The sequence below is a fragment of the Rhipicephalus sanguineus genome, chromosome 1 (assembly GCF_013339695.2).
Source record: "Rhipicephalus sanguineus isolate Rsan-2018 chromosome 1, BIME_Rsan_1.4, whole genome shotgun sequence".
In the NCBI taxonomy this organism is placed as follows: Eukaryota; Metazoa; Arthropoda; class Arachnida; order Ixodida; family Ixodidae; genus Rhipicephalus; species Rhipicephalus sanguineus.
Window position 1 is genome coordinate 307901350 of NC_051176.1, and position 21739 is coordinate 307923088.

The 21739-nt window shown below is 43.6% G+C and overlaps 1 long non-coding RNA gene across 1 annotated transcript in view; it reads left to right on the forward strand.

Annotated features, from left to right (window-relative positions):
• Window positions 1-21739, forward strand: part of LOC125756912 (uncharacterized) — a 318174-nt gene that overhangs the window by 20975 nt on the left and 275460 nt on the right. The gene's annotated exons all lie outside the window — the stretch shown is intronic.

Genomic DNA, 21739 nt, shown 5'->3' on the forward strand with positions numbered 1-21739 from the left:
CTGTCGCCTTGTGCACAGCAGACGCTCGCTGTAGCGGCCGAAGCGCCGAAGTTAGCAGTGCCCTCGGCTGCGTCACTTCCGCCGCCTTCCCAATACTGACGTCACAGACGCAATGTTGCCAATAATTGTGGGAAGCCAGGAGGGCGTTTGCAGACAATCTTTAATATTCATTTGCAAACAATCTGCGCACGTCTCAAGCCTGTAATTTGGCATAAAGGATGGAAACGTGCAAAGGAACGTACCCAGCGAATTTCATTGAGATCCATCGACCTCGAAAAATCGCCGGAGTTGGCCTTTAAAGGAGTGTAGACACCTAAAATTGGACTGTAACTCGACATGAAAAGGACTGCATCATGAGCGTTCAGTGCTTGCAAGGAATGCCGTGAGGAATATTAACCGTTTGACACACTATGTACACAATTGTGTACACCACTCGATTTTGCTATTTGTATCAACAAGGGGCTAAGAAACATCAAGATATATCGAGCTTTGGACGAATCGAACCTCCTGCGTAATACACTTCTCTTCATTTAACTTCATTTTGCAGTCTACTGTTGTGTATTTATTTATTTACCCTCAAAGCCATAGGGCATTATAGAGGGGAGTGGTTACCAAGCAGACAAGAAATAAAATGCAGCATGAAAATAAGTTATTCCACAAACAATAAACTCGCCATTATACAATGTTAGCTGCGTAAGGACAAAAGGACAACGAACACAACACAATAGGAACATAGTACATACTGTGGAAAGTATAATTTTCCCTTGCTCGAAATGTACATAACCAAGAATGAATTTTAACAATATTTCTAGCCTAAAATTTCATTCTATTTATGCCAAAAGAGAACATAAACGTCTTCAGGATAAATAGATATTTAATTACTACTTAATTAGGACGAGTTACTATAACATCTAAATTGATATATTATGACACCATTTTCGTTGCAATAGAATATTGAGTGCCGTCAAATAATGTTGTGTCAGTTTGACACGTTTACATACAGTTCTTCATAGGTGGCGTCTGAAAGGGGTAAGTGAAGAGGTGACTTTTATTTATTTTTTTTATTTCAGGAAACCCCCGAACACCCTCACTGGGAGGGTATTACACAGGGGGGTAGCAAAAGAAGAAAAGATACAATACAGAGACAGCAAACATAAAAATTAGCTAAAATAACAAGACTTCCTTAAGCATACTGAAAAAAGCAACACAATAACGCAAGACATATTGAAAATATTGAAAAAGATATTTAAAAATGCAACATAATAATGCAACACAAGATAACAGAATAACATAATACAGTACAAAATAATCAAATGGGTAATTGAGAATAGAGCAGAACATTAAACTTTAAGGTTTAATTTCTGAATTTTGCTTTCTATTGCAATTTTACGAGGCAGCTGGTTCCATTCAATGATGGTTTTTGGTATGACTGAATTAGCAAAAGATGAAGTACGGCATGTGATGTGTTTGATCTTGAGAGGGTGATGACGGTGTGGAAAGATGGCTAAGGGTGACTGAAAAAATCGTCATGAAGGAACGGATGATAATAAATTTTATGAAAAAGAGATAAAACGGGCACGTTTACAATGATGGAAAGGTTATCAAGACCTGCACAATCTTTTAAGGTAGGTCACCACCTTCAAAACAGAATTTTTTTGAATTCGACATTTTCAAGCTCCTTGTCTATTCAAGAATATTTAGCAAAAAAATTATGTAGTTATCTTAAGCCGTTCGACAGTTCTGACCATATTTCCAACCTAAGACGCATTCGAAACCGAAACTGAAGGTTTCTGATTCCACAACACCTGCCATGTCGTCATAAATGTTTTTCCTTATACATATTACATAATGCTAAGTGTCTAAGTACATTCTGAAGCTTGTGGGGCATGATGTTTTCGATTTATTTGAAAATTTCCACTACACGGATGCGGCACTCTGTTGTTTAAGTTGTGCGCGTTCTTACTCGGCCGTCTGTGCTTTTTCGTACACCACTTCAAGTTCTTGGATTCATTTGTGGCCTTTCAAGGAGAAAGTTACAGTACTCCATGAAATATGGCAAAGTATAGGACAAAAAAGAAGCATCAACGCAAGTTATGGAGTCAATATACCAAGCGTGGACTCGCTGTGGCGCACATAGATGAGAGTCAGCTGGAGACACAAATGAGCTAAAAAAAATATGTGTGCTTCAGCTCGCTCAAAAGGAGAATGCGCCACTTCAGAGGAGGGCCCAAGCTATGATGCTGGAGAATTTCAGACATATTGATTGTTTCTTTATTATATGTACATTCGACTGAAATCTTTAAAGCCATTTTACTCAAAACATGATTTTTTGCATCATACACTTATGCGAACAGTGATAACTTTCCTTCTGATAAACATTTTTACATACAATTACATTTTTACATTTTACATACGTGTAGTAGGTAATCTTGTCCCCACCAAATTAATGACAGTTTCAATAAACAAGTAGATAGATTAGCTAGTGCAGGTTACGAAGAACATGTTCTGCGCAGATCAGCACAGAAGTTGGTTCGTCATGTGCGCAGTGGTGTGTCTATGGAGCAGCCTCAAAAAGATAGGAATTCTGAAGAAAAGAAAAAGAAATGTGTCTCAATACCCTATGCACACAGTATATCGCATAATCTGAAAAATGTAGGCAGCCGATATGGAATACATGTTGCTTTTTCTGCTCCTAACAGACTAGGAAAAATCTGCGCGAGGCTGGATAGGAGGCGATCAACAAAAAAGGATAGTTTTCGGTGCTCTGTCAAGCACGTTGTTTCGTTTGTTGAGTGCAGGACTGCAGTAGTATACTGTTTGCTCATGTCATGCGGGAAGATGTACATCGGCCAAACTGGCCGGTGCATAAATACAAGGTTTGACGGAGCACAAGAGAGCATTAGCTAATAATGCTTACTCACACATAAGGCGGCATTGCTCGGAGTGTGGCTGCTCCCCGCTGTTCTCTGAGACTGAAATACTTTCCAGTCACAGAGATCAGGTGACCAGGGAAGTGATCGAGGCCTTCCACATCGCAAAAAGAAAAGATTACTCCATTAGCCAAGCATCGATAACTTTGAGCGATTGCGAAGTGGGCTTTTTAGAAAATATGATGTAGCTTGAACGTCATTGTAGCACGTGGTACACCATCTTGTTGTATATTAACCATGTTTTTCTGCGAAATAAACTAGTTGAGAGTGCAGCGGTGTCCCGTTCGTTCCTTTTGTGTCTGTCGTCGTGCGCTGCTTCAAATTTAATCATGATTAAGTGTATATGTGGTCAGGAGGCAGCTGGAATTTCGTGTAAAGAAGACGAGTTTAGCCTTGGAGTGATTTAGTTTCATTAGACATGATGAACACCAAGAACACCAAGCGCATGAGGAACAGAAAGAAACGACTGTATAATATCGCTAAGAGCCTTCGCACATCATCTTCATGGCAGAATTAAAATGCTATCTTAAAACATATTGCTCAGCTTTAGGCCAAGCAAACGACAAATATTTCTCTAATGACCTTCCTGAACTACTTAAAAACAATCCAGCTAAGTTTTGGAAAGTAATAAGCCCCAACCACGAATCTAATGATATCTGCTTACACAGCAGCAGTAATGTTCCTCTTCCAAATAGCGAGTGTTCATCTTTAATTCATTCTTCAGTTCCGTATTCACGAAGGAGGACACTTCAAGCGTACCTTAGGTTTCTGATTTCAGCTACCAATACATGGAACATATAGAAATCACATTGGAGGGACTATCATCACTCATAAATAACCTTAAGATGTCTTCTTCTTGTGGCATAGATGGTATAAATTAAAAAATATTACAAAATACAGTAACAGTGTCAAGTGAAATTCTTCTTCACATATTTAAGCAGTGACTCGCGACTGGCCTCCTTCCTACAGACTGGAAAATGGCAAAAATCATACCGGTATTTTAATCGTGCAAAAATTACCGACCAATCTCCTTGACATGCATTTCTTGCAAGTTACTGGAACACATTATCGCCTCGCAGATTTACAGACACCTTAAGACTAACAAGTTCTTTTTTTCATAATCAGCATGGTTTTAGAAAGGGCCTATCGTGCGAGACACAGTTGTTTGAATTTGTTACAGACCTACACACTAACTTGAACAACAACCAACAAACTGACTGCTTTTTCTGGACTTTTCAAAGGTGTTTGATCGCTTCGCACACTGTCGCCTTATTTCAAAATTTTCAGCTCTTCAGTTGGACTGTCTCACTTTATCATGGCTCCGGAACTTTCTTTCTAATCGTTACCAGTTCACCATTGCAAATATTCTCGTCCTCCTTAACTGAAGTAACTTCTGGTGTACCACAAGGAAGCGTCCTCGGTCCTTTACTCTTTCTCATCTTTATTAACGATCTTCCACATAACGTGTCTTCCACTATAAGAATATATGCTGACGAGTGCATTGTCTATCGCACAATAGTTAATACAGATGACCATCTGGTTCTTCAGCATGATCTAGAACAAATTAGTAACTGGTGCAGTAAATGGCTAATGACATTGAATACGTCAAAATGTAATGTCATTTACTCGGAAGCCTATGCCTTCCCTACATTCATACAATATCAATAAAGACACTGTTGCAATCTCTACACAATATAAGTATCTAGGCATTATATTCACTACAAATCTTTCTTGGTCAGAACACATCCCCTCCGTTTCAGACAAAGCCTCCCAATCTTTGGGTTACTTGCATCGAAACTTAAGAAACGCTTCTTCGAATGTTCGCAAATTAGCATACCTTACTCTCGTTCGCCCTCAACTCGAGTACGCTTCCCCTATTTCGTCCCCTCACCAGAAATACCTTACTGACATGTTGGAATGAATTCAGAACAGGGCAAGCCGCTTCATTTATAACGAATACAGCTATCAGTCTAGCATCTCACAAATCAAACTTAACCTTTCATTGTAATCTTTGAGTACTCGACGTGACATTGCCTTGCTGACACTGTTTCACAAATTCATTCATTCATCTCGAAACACTAGCATGCTTGAAAAGACCCTACTCCACGTCACACAAGCTTCATAATCACTTTAGCTATACCCACATTTAAGGATCAACACGTGCATTCAACTGCTCTGCGCTTCCACGTGCAGTCTGATGTTGGAATTCCCTGCCAGGTAGCATCGCATGTCTGACAAACATTGATGCATTTCGTGACTCATTGACCAGTTATCTGGCCAACGAGGTGTAAAAATATTTGCCATTATCGCAGTGTGCTCTCTGTGTTGTAACCTTTTTGCAATTTCTTATTGTATAGCACCGTAGTGTCGCTTTTCTTTTTTTTCTATTCTAACCCTAGTACTGTAAGATTTCAATTGTGCTTGACTTGATGAATATTTCCTTATTGTATGTTTTATCTTTGCTAGTGTTGTTGATTTTCTTTTGTTACCATTGCTGATGAACTAATTAATTATTTTGTTTTGCTCTTCTTATTATGTGATCTGCTACATGACCGCTGTTCATGAACTTTTTGTTATGTAACTACTATGGAAGTCCACTTTTCCATACTGCCCCCCTTACACAATGCCTCAATGGAGGCCTGTAAGGTATTTTTAAATAAAACTAAATAAATAAAATAAAATTGATGGGACTTAAAGCTAACTTTTCACATCGCTGGGCCCAGGCGTGGTGAAGAATGAAACGACGTGGCCACTTTGGGCGTATCCCCCTGTGAAAAAGGAAAATCATTCCTGGTGTAAGCAGCCAGAACCACCTTGAGAGCAGCCTGACAACAGAGCGAGAGGGGGGACAAACAATAGTCCTCGTTGGGTGCTAGTCGTGGTATTGTGTGCGCCCTGCGTATCTTCGTCGACAATACTAGCTCTTCTTGCGTAACGTCATAAGGGATCTCTGTCTACATCATACTTGTGCCGATGTCACGAGGTGCTGAAAATCCAAATAAGAACTCACGTTTACTTTAAACCCAAATTAAGATATCTTAAAAGGAACATTCGCTACTAATAATCGGTCAGAAGTACCCACTTATACAGGACAGTCAAACAACACAGACATCTCAAGGTTTCGATTTTGGTGTCAGGGGCCCTTTAAGTAAGCCACGGGCACAGTTACGCCACAGTACTGTCTGTCATCAGAGATGAACACAAAGTCAGACACACCTTAACCCTTTGAGTGCTAAGTGTACTTTGCGAAGTGCAACAAATTCAATTTTTCTTTAATGCATTTGAAATCTTTTATATGAAATGCTGTTTGCTGGCAATATCTTAAAGTTTAAAATTTTTTTAACTTGTACAAGCCGTCAGACATGTAAATAAATTATTCTAATTGGGGTAACTAGTGTACTTCAAGCAATATGAGCAGCACTCCTTGTAACCTGTCCCTTCTAACCAATGCTGATGTCTCATAAAAAGCAGTTTGTAAGTTTTTTGAATTTCTGAATTTAAAAAAAAAACATGCAGCCTTTTTGCACCATGAAGGAACAAGATAAGTAAGCTGCACTAACAATAAGTCAGCTTTGCCACACCATGTCTCGCATAAATGTTTTGTACTAGTAACCTCTGAGTTGATGGTACACCTACTCTAATTATGGTTCACATTCATGACTTCTGTTGGCCATTAGTAAGACTACAGCATGGCACTTCGAATGGTTCAAGGTCCTTTTTCATATTTAGGAGCCGCCATTTGTCACACCATGTAGCACCACATTAACACTGCGCTACATAATACATCCTTCTCATGCGAAGATTTTATAAACTCGTGATGAATGAATACGGTAATTGGCAATAAACATGTGCAATATATCTTTTCTGCAGCATTGCATCAGTATAACACAGCAAGAACACAATTTCAAACCTTGCAGAATTAATGCTTACCATTGCTGACCCATTTTAAGCTCGATAAGCTACAATTTGCCACTTCTAAAATAATAGCTATATGCATTATGAATAAGTTTTTTTGCTCTAGGGGAAAATTTAAAAACAACAAATGCTTATGTTATTATGATAATTACAAAATGGTCGTTAATGACTGGCCATTTCACATTAAAAGTGCAATTCATGTCACCTATGCCTGCGCTACTGCTGCGCATCTAAAATAAAAGCCCCCGCTTGTAAAATGATGCAATATTCATGGCAGTTTATTACCAAATTTGGGGTGTATCTTAGGCTGCCAAAGTGAGCTACGAGAGCATGCAATACCTTTTGACATGCCTTGAGTTGCATGCAAAGGCGTTTGCTGAAATTTAGGAAGTAGGTCGATGCTACTACCTCCAAAGCATGCCTGTTGCCACAGAGAGGGACAGTTCTATAAAAATGGTTCAAAGCTGCATCGCCAGGCTTTACACTACCATCCCTATCTAAGCACAGCTTGCGGTCAATGCAGTCTTCGTAACTTAGGAGAAATCATTACATCACCAAAGCAGCAGATCAATGTCTTTCTCATAGAAAGAGTGCCACGAAGAAGTCATAAAGCATCCACTGACTGTGTGCTTAGAGGGCCTGGTGGCAATGCATCTTGCAAATTTCCCGAGCTACTTCTCTGTGCAAGTATACCTTGCTCCTCTTGGGCCATAGCCCAATGATTTGATCTTGATGGCGAGGTGTTTCATGCATTTAGCACTGCAGTTGTTGCCTGCATTGTTTCATTCATGGTGCTGGCAGCAGTGCTGTCACAGGGGCTTTTTGGGGGGAGAGGGGAACACATGCCTAGTACAATACTTGCAACAACCCTGGTTGGCAGTGGAGAACCTTTGTAAAGACCATTCCACATGCCAGTCATGAGGCATATGAACACTGGTACTTGTATAATGCTTTGCTGAATTGGAAGTTTGTTTAAAAAATAAATAACAGGTGTGAATAAATAACATTTCACAGTTCTGCATCTGTACGTCTTCACATTTGTCAAAAGTGATAATTCGGGCTTCTGGATTTATAGATGTCCGCATCTCGTAGAGAGACATATGAACTGGTATGCTGTCAAGCTTCTCACTTACACAAATGTGAATATGGGAAATTTATATAAAGGAATAAGCTACCTTTTATCTTCAATGCCAAACGACATAAGAAACTGGGTGTGTTATGCTGTCTGTGTCATCATAGGTGTTATCTTGGATATTTTTATAGCATTAAAAAGATTTAGCAGAAATGTGTGCAGCTGAATAAAATGCGTGGCCTCCACATTCGCCAAGCAGCTTCCTCTGAAAAGTATTTTTACATATTCAAGGATGCTTGTGGCAGTCTCAGTTGGTCTACTCTTGTTCAGAATGCTTCTGCAAAAGCAAAAAATATATTGCTTTCTTTTTTTTAGAACAGCTCATAAATCTTTGAACCAGTTTTAACATTTCCCGTGATTTTTGCATTACGTACTTGTGGTAAGGCACCAAGATTATAGGCTGAAGGTGTCTGTAGGCATTTGACACAACTTGTGCAAGAAAAGAGCTTCCAAGGCTTCTCAGAAAATACACATCGCTAGCATTAAGAGATATCTGCCAGGTTCCCTGTGAAGGCTTGTGCTAGAATTAATATTAAATTGTGAAGTCTGATATGGTATTATAATTCTTGCACAAATCTTGCAGTCATACGCAAGGAAGTTCATTTGAGCAGGCACATGCATACAAGACTGGCTATCACTTATATAAGGTAGGATGACGAAGGGTGCAAGCAATGATCCCTGTGATACTCCAGGTGGCATTTCACCTGCAATGCATTGGGTTTAAGTAATGCAAAAAATAAAGCAAGGTGTGTTTGTATATTTGCAAGATTGTGGGCGACTTCCATGGTATGCAGTCCTATTTTTACTTCAATTTCATGTGACGACTACGTGGAACTTCCCATGAAACACAAACCCTCCATAAAACGTCTTAGAACGTATAGACGTTTTGTGTTGCATGGGTTGTGGCCAGGTAGGTTTTTTACTTGCCTTCAAGTATGCATGATGGCTTGTTGCATAAGGGTGGGTTGCAGAAAGAAAAAAAAAAACCACGTCGAGGGGCTACGTCAAATTCTCAGAAAAATATGGTTGGCGGATGATGGCGAGAACCTGGCTTTCGGCGAGTCTTATTCGCATATCATAACATTGCGCGTGCCTTCGAAGCTTCACCGCATTACACAAGTATTGCGATGAAATGCGAAAAAAAAAAAGAAAGAAAATGGCAAGAGCAGAGCTCTTTTTCTGAAGGGCACACCAGAAAATTTTCGTTTTTGTTCGAACCTTATTTTGCTCATAGGTGATATCCTGGCGCCAGCATTTTTTTTTTTCTCTTAATGATCGCATCCAAGCACGCGAATAAGCTTCACAAACTTTCTTTTTTTTTTTTCCTCTCAGTGCAAGAATATAATCAAAAATATACGAACGGCCGAAAGCTTCGCGTGTTTTAAGGAGCACAATGGCGTTTCGAAGATCTTCATATTGCATCGCATGTCCCCATTCACAGTGCGTAGCTTAACATAATTCTAAGCCAGTGCTGGGCCGTCAGCTGAAGCTAATTAATGCTGAAGTGACGACCGCGACGTAGGGAATGACATTCTTCGATACCGGCTTTCTGAGCAGCGTCAAGGCTTGCACAAATCCGTCATCCCGTCGTTTTAACTGCATATATGGCTTTGTCAACATCGATACTTACGTCGTTGCAAAGAGATCAACGCAACTTTCGGCAGAGGAGGGCATGGTCGATAAAGGCGCGCGCACTAACGTTGCTTGAAGCATCTACAGTTTCGCGTGCATGCGATCCATCGTAGAGGGCTTTCCTTGATCACATCGTCCCAGAGCCCACTTTTCCTTTGCTTTGCCACGTCTGCATATATCGTTGCTGACTCGCAAGAAATCCGTCATCCCGCCGTCGTGTTGTTTTTCACTGCAGGCTGTGTCCGCTTCAATGCGTCCTGAACGAGTCGGCTTTTGGTAGCGAGAACTTGTGTGCGCACAGCGTCTCACGAAGCACATCTCTCGCGTGTATCCGATTCATCGTAGGGCGTTTACTATGGTCGCGTCGTCCCAGCACTTTGCGTTTGCACCTTGCACAGCAGTACAGCGCGCACACAGCCGTCGCTGTTTCCACTTATACGAAAGTACGGGGACTGGCAGCCGCCCGACACAATTAGGCCGGCCAAAATGCATAGCCCCAGAGAGCGCCGTGGCGCGGTGCATTGTGGGTGGGTTTATTCGCTCGCCTTTGTAAATGCGCCACGGTGGGCCCGTGCACCCCTTCCCCCCCCCAGATTTTTTTTTCTGCCATGGGATACGGAGCACAAAATGACGCTCGACCACATCTGCCTGACCGGTACGCACATCATTCAAGGAGGTGCCTCCCCTCCTGGCGCGGACAAGGGTGCTTGAACACCCTTACCCACCCCGGAAAAGGTTTCTGGCTACGCCACTGGTGTTAGACGAGCTGGTTCTGTACACTAGGGCTGTTCCTTGAAAATATTATAACAGGGCGAGAACGCCTTTTAGCCATTAAAGTGGTGAGTGCATGCAATTCTCATAAAATTAAGTTCTGGCAAGGATTGGCTGCCTTACCTTTCAAAGTACACAACGAGCAACATGTTCGCTTGGAAGAGCTCAGGACAGGGCCATGTTTAAAATGAACATTTATTCAAAAATCTATAAATCTTTAGCAAAGTACAAGTACATAACATGAAAAAAAAATATTTACAAATTTACATAATGCACAAAATTTTAACTGGTACAACTGGAATAATATAGCAAAACATCACATTTATGAGGTAAGACTTCACATTCGCAGTAAGGAATGTTGAATGCTTCTGGGCAGCAGAACTTCTTAATTATCAACTCTTCGAGTTCACATAAAATAAGGCAAAATGGAACTTCATATTTATGCAAACACTGAAATATTCACAAGATAAATGCATTCCATCATGCTGTTCGCCTCATCTTAAGGTGCTTCATCTTGTCTCTTTTAGCCTGTCTTGATGCGTTCTCATATGCCACTAGAAAATGATGCTTAGTTATCACAAAATATGATCACTTCATTTGTGACCTATACATTGTGCTATGCGTAGCCAACCGTGTTAAGCTTGTTAATAGAGAGGCAGGAGATGAGATCTCTTATGCTGTTGCTCTTCAGCTTGTTAAAGCTAAAGCAGTGCGTAAAGGCATCTTCCATTTTCAAGACCAGCTCAGTGCTTGTGAAGGGTACATCAGTCCTCTATCCATGTGATTTGTTAAACATGACTATCTTGGACGCGGGCCCTAGCTGACCCCTTGTAGCAACAACTCTGCACAGTCACCACATTTGGTTTTCTTTAGCATTCTTCGAGCTACATACCTACAAACATAGTATGTTAAACGCGAGTCACTTTTTCCCCCAACCAAATCACGGTGGTCTGGAAGGACATCACATGCATTTAACATCTCATGGACCTCATTGAGCTGCCATACATCTAAAAGATCATCAAGCTTGTTTTGCACAAATTTTGGGTCGCAACTGTTGCTCGGACCCAAAAGGCTATTTAACAGGCCCTCTGAAACATTGCCACACGAGGGAGACCGTGCCAAGGTCTGAAAACTGAGGCAACCATTCGAAGCTGCTGTTTTCCTTTTCGGTGGGAGCTTCTTCGTAAGGTACGACGGAACATTCGGGAAAACAGTCCGTATGGAGTCGGGAGTCAAGCAGGGACGGTCTCGGCGAATTTGTACGGTTTCACCATTGATCACATGTTTGTACGTCCGAACGATCAATCGCTCATCTAAATGCGCTTCGCAAACGACACAGTTTTTCTCCAGTGACTTGTCTGCACGCGGGATCAAGCGCCAAGCCTTGCTTCGTACGTCGTCTTCAGGAGCGGTGACAAGGGACGCCTTGTTACCTTGCTTTCTGGCGGAAACATACCAGTGCATCCTGGAGCAAAGCAGTGTCTCTGTCTCTTTTCAATCACCGTAGCTATAACGATCACGGCCACACTGCAAAAAGAAATCACTGAAGGCAGCGGCAGCACGGCAGCATTTCGCTAAAACATACGTGTTCCCCGATGCACCACGAGCATGAAGGCATCTCCGTGGCGACAAGCGCGCCACCTAGCAGCGTCATGGAGCACTGGCGCGCCTCCTCTCGCAGCGCAGGCTAGAGTTACTGTAGCATATACAGTAACTCTAGCGCAGGCTGCCCGATGCTGACACCTGCTGACACCGCACGAGACTAAAAAGCCACCTAAACATCGCCCAATGTTAGCGGTGTAGGCATTTTTCATGTTGGCTACCTTGTGCTGCCGAGCAAAACTAGCGCCGTGGTGTACCCAGAAATTCCCTAGTCAAGTTGACGAGAGCAACGAGAGGCCGAGTTGAAACTTGAAGTTACTTGATGGCATCTTGATGGCGTGTCTTCTTTAAATATTTTGTGTACCTGTGTCATGCTTTGTTGTGTTACCTCGCGAGTGTTCGCGTAGAAGTGACTGAGATTGCCAAGACTCATCTCCTCTGCTGTCAGTTTGGATGAAGCGCGAAAGAAAAGGCATGCGCTACGTGTGGGTGTATGTGTGCCTTTTCTGTCCCTGTCTTTCGCGCTGCTCCCTTAAGTTATGTTGAAGCAACTGGCCAACAACTTCACTCTCCAAGGTATCAGCGGTGTTCCGATGTAAGCGCCTGGTATAACTGCAGTGCGCTCCAGAATATGCGAAGAAAACTAAACGTCCTGCTGAGCTCTAGCCCTTCGTAGCCGAGAAGGGTTCGCTGCCGCAAAGTGGTTGATAAAACATTTACGGCTTCGAAGCAACTTAAAGGAATCAGTCATCTTATGGGACTGTCCGAGACGTGTGAATATTAAAGCTTACAAGTGTATTTTCGATTTGTAATAATGGATATATCGAATTATTTCGCGATCCCCTTCGAATCCGATGTGTCCGACGGTCTTCAAGTGAGGTGAAACTTGAGGCACTCGAGAGCGTGCGTTGCATTAAAATGTCTGTGTATGCCCTGCTTGTTACCTCGCGAGTGTTCGCTTGAATTTATACAGATTGTTAAGACTATCAGCAGAGGTTTGCTGCTAATTCGTTTGCGTGGCAGGTAGAAGAATTGAAGAAACCTTTACTATTTACATAAAAAAAGTATTGAGGGACTATGCTATTTACTTGTGCATTAATTAGACGTTTGGGTGCTGGTACGGTGACTGTAGACTGCGTGGGCGCCTTTTTTGTAATTAAAGAGGACAAAGCATCAGGTAACGTATGTGGCAGTTACGATTTCCCTGCTGGTGGGCTTCGCTGCACAACGAATCGTCAATGCACAGTACATGCTTTGTGGCATAACACAGCTGCAATGCCATAAAGCTGACTATAGTGAATCTCTCATCTTGTAGCACGTATATATAATGTAAATAATAATATATAGTGCATTGAATCCAAGGGGCAGTGCAAGCATGGCGTAAACAAGCAGGATACGAGTCAAAACATGGGCGGCGTGCGCAGCACAGATTTCTTTGCGCTCCACAATGAAGGAATTGCTTTGTAAGTTTTACCGCTACACAGGGGTGTAATGCGACGAAAACTTAATGCCACGCTGTGAAGCTTGCTACATGTGGCTGTAATTAGTTGCCGGAAAGATGTATCGCCAGGTTGCTTCAGTGGCGCTAAGTGTTGTCTGGTCCGATACGTACACGTTTCACACGGGCAGGTTGATGAAAAATAAGTAATCAGAAAACTTTAACGGCTTCACAGCAGCTTTAGAACTAACAATTGTCTCGAGGAACAGTCTGAGACGCATGAATATTTATTGATATATACTGAGTATGTGCAGCACAATCTTCGTTTCATTGAGCTGCACATACTCAGTATATCAAGACATGTACCAACTTTATTTAAGCTTCAGACAGGCATTTTATGCATTTTTAATTACGGGTATATCGAACTATTTAGCGATGCCCTTTGATTCCGATGTATGCGAGCTTTAATTGGTCGGTTCAGCGAAGCATTATGTGGCGAGGAGCATTGATTTTCCTGGCGTAAACAAATACTTTTTTTCATTATATGATATTTAGGAGATGTTGGTGCTTCTGTGTAGCACCGGCTACTCCTTTTCACTGATGATAGGATATGTGAAAAGCACAGCAATGAAAAAAAAAATTTCATAAACAACAGCTAGGCAAAAAAAGTTATTCACAATTAATGGTGTTTCATATATCGGCTTGATACCGCACGCATGCGATGGGAGCCATGCATGCATATGCGACATATATCGGTTGAGGATGGCCTAGATCCATCACCACGATGTACGTGTTCCGTAAGCACCGGGAACTCCACTGATCTGATGAGAAAATAAGCAATCTGCATCGCTGCGCCTAGTACACACATACTGTGCTCCAAGTAGGGAGGCCGGCTTCGGCGTGACGCTCGTTCGCGTGGTGGCTCGATCGCCACAAGCATTCGTTTAAAACAAGCAATAATATTGATTATTCGGTGACTATCACGGAATATTGGAGTTTTTCTAAGGCACCTTTTGGGAAAAGCTGGCTTTTCTGGACCCACAAAACAAGGCCCAAACAGCAGCTCATATGAATATATAGCACTCTAGCTGTTCCGATCATGTCTCAAACTTCGTGGTCCAAAAAGAACCAGCTTCGTAAACTAATGCGCTTGATACGCCAGCAAGGTTAACACAAAAATGAAACCTAATGCACTATGCGGCTATGCCTGCGCAGTGATCTCATTGAGCTGAAACAAAACTGATTCCCCCTTCCTTGCGAACTGCGTGCCCCTTAGTAAAAAAGTGGCCCTTCCCAAAGAAAGCAGCAAGTATGCACCTTAATTCGCGCGTCCATTAAATCAAGCCACCTGCATTTCCATGGTTAAATCGCATGATCAACGTCTCGCACGTACGTAGAGCCACGGGACTAGGCTAGGTACATCTCGCTTGGAATTTCCTAGGGACAGCACCAAAAAGTGGTCTGGCAACGCGGGCATGTTTTGGTGGCTTTTTAGTCGCTCCCGCTGACACCTCCCCATCTAGCCACCATAACGGTCCCTAGAATATACTGGCTAGTCTGCCGTCTCCGCTCTCCGCCGCGTCCTCTCGGGGATGCCTGCGGCGGTGGCGCTGCGCGCAATCGGAGTTCCTTGAGCAGACGCCCCGCCCGCGACTCTCGCTTACGGGGGGGCTGGCGGAGCCGTTTACAACCGCGCTCTCGCGTTTGCTTACCTTTTCACGTCGAAGGCCTGCGGTGTATGCTTTTATTACAGAACGTGACATTGTGTGCAAATAAGTAAGGAATACCTTAGCGCTAGTTAAACATGCAGAAGAGGACGAAGTCTGGCGTCACACAAGTTTCCCAGTGATGACCACCATCCCTCAGTGCATCCGTCCTGCTTATCACTTCATGAGAAAGAATTGAGAGCATCAGAATTTTTAATCTTTATTGGGTCCTTGACATGGGTTTCGTCAGCGTCATTTAATTGCATCTTCTCGTCTTTAGCAGCTTAATTCTTTCCGCTTTACTTCTCTTTCGCTGTTCAGTGATTTCGTGAAGAAGCGGAATCTAAGTAAAATGCTGAACTTCATGGAGGCTCTTTGTGATGAAATTTGAACGTTCTTCACATCCCAGATGAGGCAAATCTGTTTTTTTTTTTTTTCAAGAAAGCGCTGAAATACACAATGCTCTTTGCATGCAGCTTGCTCACGCTGAAATAAGTGGTAAAGCTATTTTCAAGTTTTGCAATAGCTGCTTTGAGAGGTCCGGAGGGGTATATCAGGCCTCCGTTATCAAAGTGAGCTGTGAATAGGGAGACCTGATCACTCCCCGTAGCTGTGTTTCTGTCTGATGTGAGACATGTCGCACAAGTCTCGCACTGTGTCTTCTTTAGTGTCTTACGCGCCACATAACCAGCAATGTAGTAAGTCAGCATATCGTGGCTTTTTTTTTCCCACGTATGCACTGTGGTCTGTGCCTGACGCTAGTGCAGTCTCCGCGCCACTGAAGTCTCCACCATCAGTAAGGCTGTCAACGACGTCAATTGTGGCTGGCGTACGTGTGTGACTTTATGTCATTCCCAGATAAAAGATAGCTGATGACTTGCGGCGAACAGTTCCCCGACTTTGGTGGTCTTGCGAGGTTGTAAAATGGAAGGGCATTTATAGCAATCGAAAACTGAGCAGCAGTGGGATGATCATTTGTGCCAGAAGACTGCCGAACAATTCCAAATATATTTGCCAGCTTGTCCTGGCTTAAATTTGAGGTCATCAAATATCTAAAACCAGCAGACCTGAGGAATTCGAGAAGCTGCACTGTGCTCTCAATTGTGACACGGAGCCCTTCTGCTGTGCTCGATGAAAGGAAACCGCAAATTGTGGTGGCATGTGTCTCCCATTCTTTTAAATAACCCAGAAATTCTTTCAGAAACGAACAGTTAGGCGAATTTGGGTAGAGGGCTTTTTTTGGCGTTCGGGAGGTCATTATTCTAATTAACCTGTTCATATTTTTAATAAAGCTTTGAGAATTGGCTCCACGGGGCCACAAGCTTTCTCGACTTTGTCGGAATACAAAAATAACCCCCTAATGACTTATCATCGCCGAAAAGTTGAAAAGGGTGCCATCCTTTATTTTTCAAATGCATTGGGGTGGATATGAGCATTCGTGATGGTTGGCATCACCTTTAGCGTCACACTTTGACAGCCTGGAAGGAATGAAACCATCTATTTCTGCTTTCTCACGTGAAGCCATTGTACACTGGCGAATCCTCGGTCGTCGCTTGTTGGAGGCACACTTTAGGCTCTTTTTCGGTGGTCTAAAGCGCATAAAAAATAGTGTTTCTATTTTGATACTTTCATGGGGACATGTGTGCTCGCTACCCGCTTGCGAAAGGGAGCCCTATACCGAAGAACAACCTAAACGTGAATAGCCGAAAGGCGAAAAGCAGCGCGAGTCTGTCATATGTGTTCTCTGTTTTGGAAATGTAACCGATTTCGAATACTTTGTACTACGACATCACGTAGAAAACAGCGCTACGAGACGGGACAAAGAAAGGGCACAAACACGGCGCTGCTGTCCCGTCTCGTAGCGCTGTTTTCTACGTGAAGTCATGCACCAACCAGCCCAAATCCGTACCCTACTATTGTACTACGATGCGAGAGAACGGTCAGCTATCCCTATACCTCAAAAAAAAAAAAAAAAAAAAAGCAAACGGAAGAAATAAGCAGCGCGAAACATGTGCGGTGGGTGAGCAGCCGACAAACTGACATTGAACGACACATCTGGTTGAGTATTTCTTGTGCCGCGAATGAGCATTTCTTGTGCCGCGAATGTGTTCTTGTGCTGCGCTTCGAGCCTATTTCCCGCTCATTTCGGCATGCAACAGTGTCATTAAAGAACGAACCTATATATTGTCAATGGAGGAGTCAAGAACCAAATACAACGCACATTATGAAAGCCAACACTCCTTTCATTTTATAATTTCGAACCTTGTGGCAAGGTACTCGTGGAAAAGATACCATATGTCTGTTCTTCGGCTGATACACATGGTTCTGATGTGCCAAGCTTCTGCTGTAAATGTCTCAGCCTGTTGGAGGCGCAACTTATTTGTGGCGTCATTGTAGAGCTATAATATACTGTATCGAATATATTGTATATTCTAGGCACTATAGCTATATAGTCTCCCGGCTGCCGCCTCCCTGGACCGCAGCAAGCTTGGACAAAAATAAAGTTTTGTCTATATATATATATATATATATATATATATATATATATATATATATATATATATATTGTAGGACAGTAAATAGATCTAATAACACTTTGAGCGAAATCGCAGCTTATAGTTGAAAAGAAATCTTCTCCAACATTACAATGTCTGTAATTAATATATACTCACCCATTCTGAGAACTGCATTGCGTTTATTGTCTCCGTACCACATCGAGAACCAACCCTTATAATTACAGAATTGTTTGCTTATTAAAAACTGATCTTAGAAATGTTTGGTACCTTCGTAAGGACAATTTAACAGCATATATATAATGATGGCAGTCTTGTGATAACAGTAACTCCTTAAGAAAAAAAAATAAAAGCCAATTTTCGGCCCTTTGGTTTTGCTTCGAGTAACTGCGCGCTCTTAAATGAATGTCTGGATCCACCACTGATCTTATGTGATCACGGCAGTGTTCAGACAAGAGACGACGTTGAATTCAATGTTTGGTTGGTTCAAGATGTTCCAGTCTCTGCCCACACGAACAGAACGAAAACGTGGAGTTCATGCGGGAGCGCAAAATAAAAGGCAAGGCGCGATACTCCACCGATTCCTCCTGCGCGACATGCACCGTGCAGGCGCTCCGATGGACCGCAGCGCCCCCTGCGCAAGCATCCGTTGCGCGGACGCGGCCTTGCATGGGGACGACGCGGAGACGGCAGACTAGCCAGTATATTCTAGGGACCGTAGTACTATACTCGGCGACTTTTCTTGGCACTACTGTGGAAGCTACAGAGCCAAAGTGCCTGCATGCGCGCGCGCCAAGAAATAGTACCTATATTTATTTTTTAATTCGAAAAGTTACCTAGCTCGAATAAATAAAGATTTCTTCATTATAAAAAGAGAACGAGTATGGGAAGCCATTCGTGAAAAATTGTTATTGTGAACTTCAAGTTTGTTTCTGTCTTTTTTATTTCTTGGACAGCACCACGTTTTCATCACGCCTGCACCACATTTTCCTCACGCCTGCTCTCTCAGAGTCTCAGTAAACATAGCGTCCGCGATGACGCCTGAACCGTTGGCCTTAACCGTGTGCGGCTGCCAACTCGCCGTTTCGTTCTCCGAAGAAGCTGTACTCTGAATGTGACAGAAAGTGGCTATCAAACCAGACCACGCAAATTATCTGCAATGTCATCGCTGGAGTGAGGCGCCATCAGCGTGACTTGTCTGCAAATGCAGTGTGTCGGACTGTCGCCGAGCTCACCGTAGTGAGTGAGCGAACAGTTAAGCGTATCAAGGCTGAAGCTCTGCGGGCCCCACTTGCCTCCCGAAAGCGCAAGAAATTGAATTTCTCGGGCCAAACTGAGAAGCGCATCACCGGCAAGACGCGGCTGCTGCGCTATTACACGTTTGCGTTGGCAGCATTGCGGCGCAAAGTGCACAGCTACTTCATGCGCACTGAAATACCTACGGCCGAGAAACTACGCTCTGTGAAGGTGTGTGGCCAGCGAAGCTTGATAAAATAATCTGCGTCAGTCTCTTTTTAATTAAGCGTGAGCTCTCTTTAAATCTAAACCCAATTCAGCGGCATCATGGTACTTGCATTCCGTATTTATTCGAATGCAATGCGAGCTTTTTCTCCAAATTTTTGCTGCTAATGTCGCCCCTCGCGTTACAATCGTGATCGCGTTACAATCGAGCAAACGCCGTATTCAGGTTGCGGTGTGCGCTTGGTGGCGTTCATCATATTCCCATGAGTCTTATTTTGTTGTCTTCGGGCTTCACCCGCAAAGACTGTTGGAAATTTTCCGTGCAGACCGCGATGCGATGTTCCAGAAGCGCCACGATAGTTTTAGATGTTTCTGTTAACATTGCGCGCGGTACGCGAATAGTCAGAGATTACGTGGCCACCAGCGATAACACTGGAACATTCGATAGAACATGTATAAAAGCCGACACGCTTTACGACTTGTCAGAATTATTGACGGACGACGCTCTGACTGACTCGTTTCCCGCCCACAAGTTTGGCCAAATAAAGAGTTTCATCTTCGACACACCCACTGCTGCCTTCGTCAACGTAACAACCCTGTGACAATATACAGTACAGTAGGTAGATGCGTCTACGCACACTGATGTTCCCATTCTGTATGTAGACGTGGTGCTAAACGCTCTAGCGATGCGAGCAAGCGAAACCGAAACTGGAACTGAAATCGGCTGCAAGATGCCGAACTACTTGCGTAGTAACACAAATGTGCGGATGCCACGCCTCCGTAGCCTTCGCTCCAATGCCAAGATAAGTTGTCGCCGAGTATACATGGAACGAGATCAAGTTCCTGTGAAAGCTTCCGCGCTTGCGATCGCGTGAGGGCCATGTACGCAACGCTGGGAAAAAACGATTTACCCTGCTCTTTGAGAAGCTGCTCCGAGTTGTTCGAAAAAAGGAAAACAATCTGGGAGAGCAGCAGACACAGCCGCTTCGGTGTGAAGCTTACCGAAAGAGCCTTCAATGATCACCGTAGCGATCGGTAAGCAAGTGCTCTGCTCCTCGGCGACCTGCCTGATCCATGCGCATGTGAAGTCGTTCGGAGACACTAATGAAGGATGGACAACGTCCATAGTTGCCGCTGAGTCTCGAAGTGCTCGACACGTTTTCCCATTGACGCTAATCTCCTGAATATACGGTTCTAACAACCGCATGTTTTTTTGTTTCACGGATCGTTGCGAAAGCAACCTTTTGTTTACAATTTACCGCGATGTGCCCTTCTTTTTTGCAATTGTAACAGATTAGCGGCTTCCGTGACTCAAACGCCCGTGTAGTATCAGTGCGCTCTTTGGGAAGCTCACTCGACTTCTGCGCTTCCGTTTGCCCTTCCCTCACAGTCTCCTTCGTAAAAGATGGGTCTTTTCTGAAATTACGGTGCAGAGCAGGTTTCCGGTCATGAGGTTTTTTTGAAAAGCCCTCCTTTCCCTCAGCTTTTTCAACACGCACGGCTCTACTGTGCAAGTTTCTACGAGTGTAGTACTCTTCAGCTAACTCTGCTGCCTTATCTGTACTTCTCCAAGCTTATCCTGCAGCCAAAGCCTGACATCATCTTCGATACAGCGGTAGAATTGCTCCAATGCTATGCACTCTACCACTTTATCGTGATCGTCATAGACATCTTCGCCCTTGAGCCATTCAATTAAATCGGCTTTAAGACGAAACGCGAAGTCAACGTGTGACTCATTCCCCCTTTTTGCATACCGGAACCTTTGCCGGAAAGCCTCGAGTGACAATTTATATCTTCTCAACAGGGCCTCCTTAACCTCGTCATAGCTCTCAAACGCCTCCCTCGACAGGCACGTTATCACGTCGGATACTTCCCCGGGAAGCAGAGCTAACAGGTTCTGCGCCCAAAGAGACCGCTCCATGCCATTTCTATCGCAGACGTGTTCGAACTTTACGAGATACTTCGACATGTCCTCGCCCACTACGAACGGTGGCAGTTGGTCCCGAATTCTATGTCCACTAGCCTGACCCGTCGTAGAAGCTACGCTAGGCGCTTGCGAACACTGACGGAGTGCCAATTCTATTCTTTTCATCTCGAGGCGCTCTTCGCGTTCCTCGCGCTCGCGGCGTTCTTGTCTTTCGGCCTCCTCGCGCTCACGGCGTTCTTTGCTATCCGCCCAGGCCTCATCGACTTCCTCAGCCGTTACTCCCTCTTTCTGCATGATCTCAAGGATCGCTTGCTTTCGTTTCGCATGGCCCAGAGTAAGGCCGAGTTCTTCACAAATTTCGATGAGTTCCTTCACTTTAAGGTTCTCCATCGTTCACACTAGCCTCTTGCTATTTGCCCTCGTTAGAATCTACTTGCCGTACCCCTATAAGTCTACTAGAAAGACACGCAAGCAATTCTCAACCTGCCGTGTTTACACCCTCCGCATTAACTTTGGTTTCAAAGCGCTCCGACTTGGCTCGAAACAATCAAAGCTCACTCCAATGCTCACTCCATCCACTGTTGGGTAACAGGTGTCTCAGCTTGCGACTGCTTCTGCGCAGAGCTGATAGACGGAGCGATGAAGGCGACGGTGAGTTAAGGCAAATTTATATACATATATACAGAGGCGTTACATATTCGGCGCTCGGGCC